Below are 14,303 nucleotides of genomic sequence, written 5' to 3'. Positions count from 1 at the left end.
AGTTTACAACTAAAACAGCTTAGTAAACAAGTTGGGAGTTTGCAAGGGTCCCATGGTCCCCAGAGATCTAAGTGACCCCAAGAAGCAATTTGCCACCATTGCAAAAAGAAAGGACATTTTAAAAAAGAATGCAAATAACTTAAATGGGTGCTTACATAAATGAGGCAAAGGGGCCCAGATGAAGGCACCAGAACAACTCAAAAATTAGAAACGGGATGTTCCAAGGGAATAGAGAGGGCTTTCCCCCGCTTCTGACTAATGCTTTAGGAATAGAAATATCCATAAATGGGGAAGCACCAAAGCCCTTGTCAACACTGGCACTACACTGTCCGTCCTCTCGACTCCAACTTGATTAAAACCCTCTCCCTCGGAGTAAAGAAAAGTCCAAATGGTAGGGGTTTCAAAATCTGCTATTACAGCCTTTAAATCAAATCCCCTTCCATTTCAATTAGGATAACTAGTGGGGCATCATGTTTTTCTTATAGTCGATAGTGCCCCCATACACCTGCTGGGATGGGATTTCCTAGAGACCCTTAATGCTTTCATCTCATTTTCATGAAAGGGAGAAATGATTCTCAACTTGGAAGACATAGAAGACTTACAAAAGCCCACATGGAATATGCTTGTGAAAGTTAATCAAGATTCAGGACAGGAAGAATTAGAACCTTTTTAATCTAAGGTACAAGACTCCATATGGGCAAGCTTTTCCACAGATATTGGAAGAATTCAATCAGCAGTCTCTATAAAGATAACCATAAATAAATTTGAACACCTGCCAAATGTAAGGCAATATCCCCTTAGACCTGAGGCCTTACTAGGAATCAAACCAATCGTTCAGGACTATTTAGACAAAGGACTCTTCCTCTTGTTCCTCTTCCTCTTGTTGCTGCACCAGCAGCAATACACCAATCCTCCCAGGGTGCATAATACCCTGCACCAGCCGTTGCAATACACCAATCCTCCCAGTTAAAAAGCCAGGTGGTAAAGGCTGGAGATGTGTTCAAGACCTAAGAGCTATGAATAAAATAATAATTCCTAGACACCCTGTTGTTCCTGACCCCCACACCTTACAGTCCAATACTCTTATCACTACCAGCCACTTCTCTGTTATTAATTTATGTAGCATATTTTTCATTATACCTGTAGCTGGAAAATACCCAGTATCTTTTAGTTTTCACTTGGGAAAATCACCAGAACACATGGATAGTCTTACCCCAGGGCTACTCTGAAAGTCCTACTTATTTTTCTCAAATACTAAAGGCAGATTTAGATGACACTGAATTGCCAAATGAATCTACTCTAGTGATTTATTGTTGTGTTCATCCTTCTTACCAAAATGCAGAGAACATACTGTCCACCTATTACAACATCTTCCTTTTAAGGGACACAAAGTGTCGAAAGATAAATTACGATTTTGCCCCATTCAAGTTAAATATTTGGCAAATATGATTTCCCAAGGGGGCCACTAAGAAACCCTGAGAAAATCACTGCTGCTATGACCTTTCCCCTGCCCAAAACTAAAAAGCAATTAAGAGGATTCTCAGGGCTAATGGGCTATTTCAGGAGTTGGATTCCAAACTACTCCTTAATAATAGCCCAACCTTGGCCGGGGCGGTGGCTCAAGCCTGTAATCCCAGCACTTTGGGAGGCCGAGGCGGGCGGATCACAAGGTCAGGAGATCGAGACCATCCTGGCTAACACGGTGAAACCCCGTCTCTACTAAAAAATACAAAAAACTAGCCGGGCGAGGTGGCGGGCACCTGTAGTCCCAGCTACTCGGGAGGCTGAGGCAGGAGAATGGCGTGAACTCGGGAGGCGGAGCTTGCAGTGAGCTGAGATCTGGCCAGTGCACTCCAGCTTGGGTGACAGAGCGAGACTCCGTCTCAAAAAAAAAAAAAAAAAAAAAAGCCCAACCTTTATATAAAAATCTAAGACAGACCCAGCCAGACCCAACCCACTGAGAAGAGCGGGAAAAGCAACACACAGAAGATCTAAAGCAGGCTTTCACCCAAGCATCTGCTCTAGGCCACCCCAATCACAGTCTTCCCTTTTCCCTCTTTGTGCATGAAATAAACAGGACTGTTCTACAAGTATTAACTCAAAAACATGCTGACAATTCAGATCAATTGGTTATTTCAGTCAACAGTTAAATCCAGTTGCAAGGGGGCACCCTCCTTGTATGAGGGCTATATCAGCTACAACCACCCTATGCAAAAACTTTGAAGAATTTGTCCTAGGGTCCCCTCTGACCTTCTATGCCCCCCACTTTGTGAAATCTCCATGCTCAACACTATTTTTAGCCACCTCACCTTTATGAAGTACTCCTGCTTTCTGTCCCCAATATCATTTTGAAGTGCTGTAACACTCTAAACCCTGCTACCCTTCTCCCCCTTCCAGGTGAGCAACAAGAGGAAGAGGAACATGACTGCAATCTGCTAATTAATATCTTACTCTCCCCTAGAGAATATTTACAGGTAGTTCCCATTGAGAATGATGAATTAATTTGGTTCTCAGATGGTTCTTATTTAAGGGGCAACCAAGGGCATTACCAGGCAAGATACACCATCACTTCTATAACAGACGTAATTGAAAGCACCCAACTCCAAGAAGTCAAATCAGCCCAGGTGGCTAAATTAGTAGTGTTAACTGGAGCTTGTAAATTTGCTAAAGGACATGTGGCAAATATATTTACCGATAACTGATATGCTTTCGGAATAGCACATGGTTTTGGCATGCTATGAAAACAGAGAGGATTTCTTACCTCATTTGGACAGCCTGTACGAAATGGGCACCAAGTCTCAGAGTTACTAGAAGCAATTCAGATGCAAAAGCAACTTGCAATTATAAAGACTCTTGGACTGATATGCTTTGGGTTAGGTTCCAGTTCATGCTGAGGTCCATGCTGATGGGAGTGGGTGGATGAGCAGAAAGAACACTCGGGGGGCCGTAGGCAGGTGAAAGATGATTTTATTCAGCAGCAGCTCGCATCAACAGCTTTCTCAAACTCTCCACCTTGTCTCGGCTGCTTAGTCTGGGTGCCACACACACAGCTGTGCAGCCAGCTCTCCCCTGCCTTCAGGGTCAGCAGCTTAACTCTTTCTCTCTCTGGGCATGGGTAAACCAAGCTGTGTCCTGGCTCCCCACTGTCCATCTGAAAAGACGGACAGCTCTGGCTCTCTCTCTTTCTCTGGGCACAAGAGTACCTGCACAGTGTCAATCAACAGGGCAATTATACCATTTACAGACAATAGTGGCTTAGAGCCAAGTGATGGCCTTCCCATGCTATGGCTACATAGTTGTGTTTACATTTTACATGGAATTGTGCACCTGCATTCCAAACTCACTGAGTCGCTTTGTCCCGGATGTCCACCTCGACCTATATCTTGACCAAAGCACAGCCATGTTCCTTTTACTTCACCCGCTAGGCCGAGAAAGACATAGGCCTTGGATACATAGCTTACACATATAAGCTTTGGGTACATAGGCTTGATATACATACGCAAGATTTATACATAACTTTTGGGCACATGGGTTTGAGAAAAAGGCTTGGCACACAGGCCTTCCATTCCACCCCCTAGGCTGAGGGAGTCCTTAGTGGGGATTCATTCACATAGGGCAGCACCTTGGACTTATAGGCCACAGCAACAATATAGGAAGCAATAACTTACCATTAATATTCTTGTTATGCTACCTATGATTACGAGAGCCTAACATAGGCCAGAGCCTAGAAATGCTCACCATCTCTGCAGGGGGTTGTCAATAAGGTGCTTGATCGCTTTAATTTTCTGTGACCCCCCCCCCCTTGTAAAGCTGCCATTATGTTTTGGTGGTTGTTAGGGACAAATGTGCAACACTGTGTCCCTACAAGGGCACAGGTGCCACCTTGGGCAGCTGTGACTATGTCTAAGGCCATTTGGTTTTGCAGTACCACCTTCCTGATCTGATTAACCTCATTAGTTAACAAAAGGAGAGCAACTTGGGTGTAATTCAAGGCCCACGCTGTGTGCTCTGCAAGGGCTGTAACTTGCATTTCTGCAGTAATGATACCTGCTTTAGGGATAGTTATTACCAAGGGATAGAACCACCAGGGAGCCCACCACACTCGAAAAAAAGGGGGAATGCAGCGCCTCCCAGTTATGTGGGCGACTAGGCAAAGTGGGAAAAACAGTGGCAGACACATAGGGCCACCCCCAGGCACAATGTCCAGTTTAACTGGCTGGCAGATATGGCCATCCTGTGTTCTTACAGACCTATAAACTCCCAGCGAGCACGCAGTCCACGGGGGCCCAGCCTTGGTAAGGCCGCTTGTTCTACCACATCCTTTGTGTAGTGATATGTTATATTTACACAAACCTCAGCAGGCAACCATTCTATGGTAACTTTACCCTGGTGCCTGCAATGAGGGCACCTGCAGTTTCTCCCATTAGCCAGCCCCACCCACCATGGACATTATGAGTTAGCCGGGGGGCAGGATTGCCATGGGTTTTGCAATGCCCCCTATTTAAACTCGCCATGTTGCATCCCACTCATTGTTTGTGAGACCCCAAGTCTCTAGCCACGTCCAGTTCTGCACAGAAGCTGCATGCACATGCCAGGGCAAGCCATTTGCAGCTGCTTGCTGCTGCTGGAAGGGTAGTGCAGATTTGACAGTTGGAAGCACTGGTCTCCTCAGTGTAGGTGTGAGCCCAGTCCACGATGCTGTTGGAGCATGCCAGCCTTTGACCGGAATGACAAAGCAAGCACAGGCACTAACAGAGGCAAATCACATTCCTCAGGCAAAATATAAGCCGACTTTTATTTCTGGATAACAATGCAGCCACCAAGGGCTTCTGCCCTGGGTGATGGTACTATACTTTCTCAGCTCCCTATGGTTCCTTTGGGTCCCATACCCAGGCCAAGGTCACAGGGGCACTTATAATAGGCCACAGAGACAGTACATTTCCCCTGGAGGAGGGTTCCTTCCCTGGCCATTCCCCTGTGAATGATCAATCATAGAGGCTGCACATTAAATACCCAAGGAGTAACATATAAGTCATACAGCAGACCCTACCCACAGGGTGCTGCTATAGACTCATTGGCGACGAGGGGCTTGAAGGGTCCATGGCTAACACTAGGTTTTGTTTGTTTGTTCCTCTACCTCTAGGGCCATTGGGGCAGGCAATAACAGATTGCCATTTGTCCCCATACCTGGTTGGAGAAGGTTATCCTTCCTCTTATTGATCTGGTCACATGGCCTGGTCCTGCATGGTTCAGTGACTGACTAACTAATTCTGTAACTTTTAGGTAATTAATCACAAGGTTAAGCCTCAGTAAACTACCTAGTTACTGCTGCAGATTACCATAGGTGTCACCTCCCTGGTGATTACTATGTACCCTGCCTTGAGCTTAACTTACTAGTTACTTTGCCTATACTTGGTATTAAATTATATGGTGTCAGTCCTAGGCTGGACTGGACTGTGACAGCAATCCAGCAGCAATACTCTGACTAGACCTATCTGTATACTATGCCTCATTAGAAATGGGGAGTTCCTCAAGCTCCATGGCCTTATCCTGCATTAGGACTACAGGTCCCAAGACTTCTTGCAACTTTGCTGCTAAGGGACTTGTACTTAGAGTACTTTACTGCTCTAAGTAGGCACCCCACTTTGCTAAAGTGGATGTTTGTGCCATTCCTGTTTAGGGGATTGTTACCCATGAACATACTCACCCTGCTGTCAGGTAAGTCATCTGTATGATGACTGTAGCCCATCCTGCCACACTCTTATGAGCCTGAAGAGCAGCCTACACAGTTATTAACTGCTTTCCTAGTCTGGGGGTGGTTATCCATGAACACACCCATCCTGCTATTACTAACTGCTTGTTTATTAAGGAATACTGGGGCTCAGCTCCCTTCCATAGTTAGAACTAAAAGCCTACTGGCATACTCAGGCACTCTGAGTGCTGCCATAGGCCTTAACTGAAACTAACTGTGGTTGCATGTACATCTAGCTTAAACGGGCATTTTTGGTTAACTACCCATAGGGCTTGTGCCAGCTTAACAGCCTGCTTGGCTACCAGGAAGGCTGTCTTAGCCACATCATCCAATCCCAGGCAAGAGGGGCATTGCCACTTTTAAACCTATAAGAGAATTAGAGGTTAATACATTATTATTAACAAGACCATGACATATGGTGGAGCTATGCATATAGCCCTGCAGCAACAATGCGGAAGTCCCTTGTCGCCCTCCCACGAAGGCAAACTGTTCCTGGCTCTCTGGAGCAATGTCAGTGGAGAAGAATACATTAGTCAAGCTCATCACAAAATGGTAGTGTCCCATTTCCATTGTCAAGTGGTCCATTAAGTCCATGATGGAAGGTCCAGCTGCACGCAGATGGGATGTTACCTTATTTGGTTCCAGATAATCCACTGTTATTCGTCAAGTTCCATTAGGTTTTTTACTGGCCATACCAGGGAATTGTAGGAGCTATGGGTGTCAGGCACTATTTGCACCTACTCTAACTTCTTAATTGTCTCAGGTATCTCTGTATGCCCCCCGGCAAATGGTGTTGATGAATAGAAGTAACCTGTTGGGGTTGTGGCCAGAACTTGGGCCTGGTGATGTGTACGTTCACACAGTACCAGCTTTTCTACACGAATCTGGAGTCTGAATTATTCGGCTATGGTGTGCAAATCCAGGCCATGCAATATGTCCACACCCAGAATATATTCAGGTGTGGGAGAAATATGCACAGTGTACACGTGGGGAGCCAAGTGGCCAATGCCAAGATGCAGAGACAGAGGTTTTACCTTCACTGACTGGCCCCTATAACCGTCAATGAATACAACTTCACCCAGAAACTTATCCAGGTTCCCATAAATAAGACTGAAGTCTGCACCAGTATTTACCATTGCTAGGACCTGCTGTACACTAGTGAGGGACCAGTGGGTTGTCAGCTTCACATATAGCCTCCAGTTACCCAGTTCCCCCAGCCAAGCTGGGCACCTTAGCCAGTTCCCTAATTCAACAAGAAAGGCTCCATATCTACAGCTGTCTGTAAATAGTCCTTGAGTGGCAGTGTCCAGGCAGGATTAGGTTGAACAAACTGTCTTGCCCACTTTTGAGCATTTTTTGGAATTGCTGCTCCAGGGACAATTGCCTCCACAGAGCCAACAGAATGTTATTGGGTTGCCTGTCAACATTTTTCCTGAGCAATCCCAGCTGCAATTAAATCAATCTGGAGCTGCATGCAGGTCACCGGCTGGGGCCCCTTTTCGTCTTGTGGGGTGGTTACCTGTGGATAAGGCATCTTTCCCTTCTTCATGGCACAGATTCCCTAGTCCTACCAATAGCCTTCTGCCTCCTTGAGGGCTGCCATAACAGTAGTCATTTCATGTTTGCAGCACCCCACATATGGGGTGAGAACAGCAGGCAGAGAGCTAAACGTCCTCAGGCGTGCTGAACCCAGCACAAGATCCCTCTTGTGGGATGTAAAACATTCATTATCCGGCCCCTGGATATTCAGATCAAACATGGCCTGCTGCATACCCTTCTCCCAGAGTACTTGCACCAAATCAGTATATGATTGCCATTTACTCAGTTTCTGGTATCTCTGGCATCATTCCAAACAGTCCATATGGCTGCCATCAGCCACTTGATTAACATGTGGTCACCTTGTCCTTGTGCCAACTGTTGGCACAGCTGCAGCCACTGATGAAGGGAGGGGTGAGTTGTGATAGAAGCCAGCTTCTCCTTCTTGAAAGTGGAGCAAGAAATGCTATCAGTTTTTTTGGGCACCACCGGCACTGTTCACCTAATTCTCGCAACTCAGTAGGGGTATAAGCACTATAAGAGGTGTGCTCCACCACTGTGGGTGGTGGGGGGGTCCTGAACTCTCCCCTGGGGTCCCATTGGCTGCTTATATTCTATTTTCTGATGGATCACAGGGCGATCCTGCAGCAGAGGAGCTTCCTCTTCCTTGGCATCAGATGGAATGAGAGTGTCTGGCTGGGGGAATGGGTTCAAGGTCTCACTGACAGCTGTTTCCAACTCATGTTCCAAGCTGTTTATCTGGGCCTCTAAGTGCCCGGCTTGCACCTGGAGGTCCCCGACCCCCAGGTCCTCCTCCAACCTGTTCACTTGGGCCCCCACACGCACGGCTTGCACCAGGAGGTCCCTTACTTGTGGGACTGAGCATGTATTTCCCACAGTGTAGTCAGAAACATCCATCCAACTCTACTGGTAAAGGAGCATTTCTTCTCAGTGCTGTGTGCTTCCAGCTGCTTCATTGCTTTCTCCAGACTCGCAGCAGACCTGTCCACTGCCTTCCATGCTTCCATTGGGGTTCATCCAAACAACATTGCTGCCACTGGGCACCACAGCACATGCTGTGGCCACATAGCTGACCAGGGAACCCTCAGGGGCTGAAGACCCACTCACCTCATCCTGCTGACTATGCCAAATGCCACTCTTGGGGTCAGCTTCCAGCCTATGCTGAGGTCGGATGGGAATGGGTGGATGAGCAGAAAGAACACACAGGGGGCTATAGGCAGGGGAAAGATGATTTTATTCAGCAGCAATTCTCATCAATAGCTTTCGCACATGGTCCACCTTGTCTCAGCTGCTTAGTCTGGTTCCCATACACAGAGCTGTGTGGTCAGCTCTCTCCTGCTTTCAGGATCAGCAGCTTAACTCTTTCTTTCCCTGGGCATGAATGAGCTGAACTGTGTCCTGGTTCCCTGCTGTCCATCTGCAAAGATGGACAGCTCTGGCTCTCTCTCTTTCTCTGGGCATAAGAGCACTTGCACCATGTCAACAGGGCAATTATACTTTTTACACACAACAGTGGCTCAGAGCAAAAGCGATGGCCTTCTGATGTTAGAGCTAAATAGTTGTATTCACATTATATGTGGAATTGTGCACCTGCATTCCAAACTCGCTGAGTCACTTAGTCCCCAGATATCTGCCTTGACCTATTCCTTAACCAAAGCACAACCGTGTTCCTTACATGGGAACCCAAAGGATAACACCGAAGAAGTAAAAGGAAATAATCTAGCTGATGCTGCAGCAAAGAAGGCTGACCTAGGAAAGATGGTCTGTCCTGTACGGGAATGTACCTTTCATCCCACAAATACCCTCACTAACATTCTTTTACAATATCAACAAGCATCTAGCCCTGAAGAGAAACAAACCTGGCAGCAGAAGGGAGGCATGCTTGACCCAAGTAAGTAATTATGGCCAGGGCCTAACAAAAAACCCATAGTTCCTACGGGTGCACAATTGTCTTTCCTTCACTTTATTCATAAAATGACTCATTGGATCCCTGAAAAAAATGTTGTAAAGGGGAAAGCAACACTTTTGGAAACTATCCCCCATGGTAGCCCAAAAGGTATATTCTTGATGTGCTGTATGCCCAAAATACAACCCCAGCAAGCCCTTACAGGGCTCCTAAAGTCATTGTTCTTTGCCAGTAAGACATTTTGAAGTATGGCAGTTGGATTTTATCCAGATGTCACCATCTCAAAATTTCAAATATGTGCTGGTCTTAGTCTATATGTTTTCTCTTTGGGTAGAACCATTCTCTTATTAGAAGGCTACCTCCTTAACACTAGGGAAAATTTTGTTAGCATTATTCCAGTTTGGGGAATTCCTTCTGAATTGCACAGTGATCATGGGACTCATTTTTTGTTGTTGTTTTTTGGATGTCATTTTTTTATATGTATGTGTGTGTGTGTGTGTGTGTGTGTGTGTGTATGTGTGTATATATATATGTATTATACTTTAAGTTCTAGGGTACATGTGCACAACATGCAGGTTTGTTACATATGTACACATGTGCCATGTTGGTGTGCTGCACCCATCAACTCGTCATTTACATTAGGTATATCTCCTAATGCTATCCCTCCCCCTCCCCTCTCCCCACAATAGGCCCCGGTGTGTGATGTTCCCCTTCCTGTGTCCAAGTGATCTCATTGTTCAATTCTCACCTATGAGTGAGAACATGCGGTGTTTAGCTTTCTGTTCTTGCAATAGTTTGCTGAGAATGATGGTTTCCAGCTGCATCCATGTCCCTACAAAGGACATGAACTCATCCTTTTTTATGGCTGCATAGTATTCCATGCTGTATATGTGCCACATTTTCTTAATACAGTCTGTCACTGATGGACACTTGGGTTGATTCCAAGTCTTTGCTATTGTGAATAGTGCCGCAATAAACGTATGTGTGCATATGTCTTTATAGCAGCATGATTTATAATCCTTTGGGTATATACCCAGTAATGGGATCGCTGGGTCAAATAGTATTTCTAGTTCTAGATCCTTGAGGAATCACCACACTGTTTTCCACAATGGTTGAACTAGTTTACAGTCCCACCAACAGTGTAAAAGTGTTCCTATTTCTCCACATCCTCTCCAGCACTTGTTGCTTCCTGATTTTTTAATAATGGGAATCATGGAACTCATTTTATTGGACAAGTTGTTTAATCCATTTGCAAAATCTGGCCCATAATACATTTCCATTGTGCCTACCATATCCACTCCTCTGGGTTGGTGGAACGGACAAATGGTACAATAAAAATTTAGCTAAGTTGATGGAGGCTTTTAAACTCTCTTGGCCAAAAGCCCTCTCACTGAGCTTGCTTAATCTTAGATCCACTCCTTTTGGAAAGCATTGTTTATTGCCCTATAAAATCAACAGGGAGACCTAGGAGGCTGGATGAGGGCTTATATGAACTAGCCTTACTCAAAGGGAAAATATTGCACTATTATCAAGGGCTCCTCAAAACCTTAACAAATAATACAAGGTTGGTAACAAAATCTTTCCACAGTGAGCTCCCAGGTGCTGATGACCCCAAAGACCATGGATTACAGCCAGGTTACTTTGTATACTGGAAAAGATACTAGCTGAAGTATTTCCTACAATCCCACTGGAAAGGACCTTATCAGGTGCTTTTAATGAACTCTTGCTCTGCAAAGTTACAGTGAGTCACTTCTTGGATTCACACTGCATACCTAAAATGAGCACCTGACTGCCTTCCTGACCACACTCTTGGACATCTGAACCAGTCTCTGACACCCACCTGTGAATCAAGAGGACACTGGAGGCTTAGTCAGTCTCTAGGACTACAACAAAAGCCAACATACTTACAGAGATACCTGATCAGACCAGTCCTCACGAACCCTAGAACAACTCTCATTGTTACTTTCCTTGCTATATAATATTGCTAAAACTCTGAATGTTTTAACTGAGATCCCTAAGAAGCTGTTTGGAATCTATACAATCTTCCTTGGTATAACTTGCTAAATGGGTGTGGCTATACATTCCCTTGCTAAAGCCAGGAAAATGTTTTACCTGTTCATTCTCATTCCCACAGCTCCTCTGTTTGTCTACTGTCTGCCCACACTCCTTCTCTTTTTTAATCTGAAAATTTACCCTGGTTCCCTGCAAACCTTAGCAATCTTCCTGCAGGCAGAGCCACATCATTTGATATGGTATAGACCAGGACAAAAAGAAGACTGTTACGTGGAACAGCACCATTCTAAACATTCCCTGAGGTCACCCCTATAATCCCCAATAGTGTCAGCCCTACTAGGAATCCTCAAATAAGATTTATCATAAAGTTCAAATGACCTTTGATAAGAAGGGTAAACACATTATGAGTCTGATCAAAGAGTATGATGATGCTTGCCTAACAATGCCTCAGGATGATCACCGAGGGGATCTAACCAGGTGCAACAATGCATAACCGTAGTATTGGGGATGATCAGTTGACACAATTGCCTGGTTACAATAACAAAAATCTAGCTGCCTCTAGCTGCCTCCTGTGTAAACTGCCATAGCATGGCCTGTCCAAATAACCACCAGCTCTGTGCTTGCAGCTGGATGCCTCTATCCAGTACCATCCACACTGACACTGCCCTTAAACAACTATTTATGGGAGTCAATTGATGGACAGAGGTCCCTGACAGCACAAATTCCACCCTAAGACCAGGGCACCTCTGGGAAGCCTTATGGAATACCAAGACAAGGGTATACTTAGGTGTAACCTCCACTCACCTAACAATCAGCGGTTCTGAACTGACTCCATTTACCTAAATTGTACAAATGCTTTCAGTATACAATGACAACAGCATTCCTGGTGGATACCTCAAAATTGGCCATCCAAAAAACTAAAGTGTGACCTCACTGGAGGAGTTGGAGGTGGGCTAGGCATACTGGGGCAAACTGAGTTTATGACTAATGAAGAGAGACGTTCTTTAGAAAAAAATTCCCTATCAAAAATAGGCCACATAAAAGGAATGCTATTCCAGAAAGAGGGAAAAGGATGGAAAGCTGATTTAAAAGATAATGCAGCACTCATCAAATGGATAGAAGAAACCAGACAAACCATAAAAACATACTCCCAAACCCAAAGATGGGAACAAGCATGTACTCTTGCCCAACAGGGGCTCATTTTATTACAAACGGCACCTGAGGTGGCTATGGAGCAATAGCCTAACAATCCTAAGTGCTGGGGCACAATTCAAACACCTGTGGAAATCATATGGTCCCACAAACTTATGGAGATTTTTGGATGGTAAATGTGACCTTAAAAATTGTATTCTCAGAGCACGGGCACTGAAGTTATGTGAGGTTCAAAGGTACTCTGCCATCCAACTGGTAGGTTTTGGGACTATTGTAAACAATATAAGACCACTCCCCCTGGGAAACAGGTGTGCTATTTTAGCTGGTGATAGCACATGCATGGCATACCATCTCCCTTTCAGATTATGAAAACAGAAAAGGAGAATGACTATGCTCTCAAACCATTTGGAATCCTGATTTTTCCCAAACTTGGCCTCTAGTATCCACCTCCATGGAATATAGCATCTGGTATATGGGGAAGGGCTACTTTTGTTGGGAGGGACAACAAAATGACACTGTAGAGTTCTATGACTTCTTCTGTGAAAAAAACCTCCTTTTCTCTCCCAAATATCAGCATATTCTGCAATATAAAAGTGGTGGGAAAAATAGATTTGTCTACTGTTAACAAGTTTCATGACAATTTAGACAATGAGAAACAGGCATTCCTTGCATTTGATTTAAACCCTCCTCAGGGTGTTATACCTATGGAGATAAATTGGCCAGAAGAGAGATTAAATTTATTGGATTCTGATTTAGTGTTAGCCCTACAGTCCTCAAATAAGATTTATTGTAAAGTTCAAATGACCCTTGATAAGAAGGGTAAACACATTATGAGTCTGATCAAAGAATATGATGATGCATGCAGTGGGTGTCTTGGCTCTTTAGGTTATTTACTGCCCTCTGACTCTACCTCTTACCTTCTTGGGCACTTAATCTTTGCTATCTTCATGGTATTTGTCACTGTGTTAGCATTACTTATCTCTTGTAAATGCTATGACAGATACAGCAAAAGGAAGAAGGCATATTTAAAGACCTGGATCATGATAGCTCACAAAATAGATATGAACTGGGATTTTTTTAAGACTAAATCCTAGGCCTGACTTCATCTCACCCCTTAAAATATTGGCTAGTACATCAGGTCAGACCGTGTCCTCTCCCCATGATCCAAATTACAAATATTTAAAACTATTACCACCAACCATACTATTCAAGGAATGAGCCTTCCTAGCACCTTGGGACCTGTTGCTGTTGTTGGCCTGAATGGGCATTCTGTGGAACACTTTTTGCCCAAAACAGGGTACTGAGGACTAACCTCTGTTTTTTTTATCTTGCTCAAATTCCTACCTAAGGGGTCTAGGGAGTCATGCACTACTAACCATACATTCTCATCAGATGAGTTTTATTTGACCCTACATATCCTGACATACTTTTTAATCTGACTCTAGCATAACATTATGAGGCAAGGAAAAAATATTTAACCCCGAATTATATTTCCTTGCCATACCTTGAAATTGCCCTGAAAAGTCTCTTGTGGGAAAAATCCACATCCTATAGAGAATCCCCTTTCCCCTTTCTTGTCCTTCCTTTCTTTCCAGAACCAGGAGATAATCAACTAAGAAGCAGGCACCCTTTTAGGTCTGATAAGAAATACTTTACACCATGCTTTCTCTCTGAAGTCTGCTATCTGAGAGATTCCTCTGCACAATAAAATGTGATCTCCATAATCAATCCTTTATCTGAAGCTGAACTTTCCTTTCCATTGATCCCAGGTCTTCAGATAAACTCAACCAATTGTCAACCAGAAAATGTTTAAATGTATCTATAGCCTGGAAGCCCCCTCTGAGTTGTCCCGCCTTTCTGAACCAAACCAATGTATTTCTTTTTTTATTTTTTTGAGATGGACTTTCACCCTTGTTGCCCAGG

This window comes from Rhinopithecus bieti, unplaced genomic scaffold, assembly GCF_001698545.2.
Source record: "Rhinopithecus bieti isolate Rb0 unplaced genomic scaffold, ASM169854v2 scaffold_905, whole genome shotgun sequence".
NCBI lineage: Eukaryota > Metazoa > Chordata > Mammalia > Primates > Cercopithecidae > Rhinopithecus > Rhinopithecus bieti.
This window is presented reverse-complemented; position numbering follows the sequence as displayed.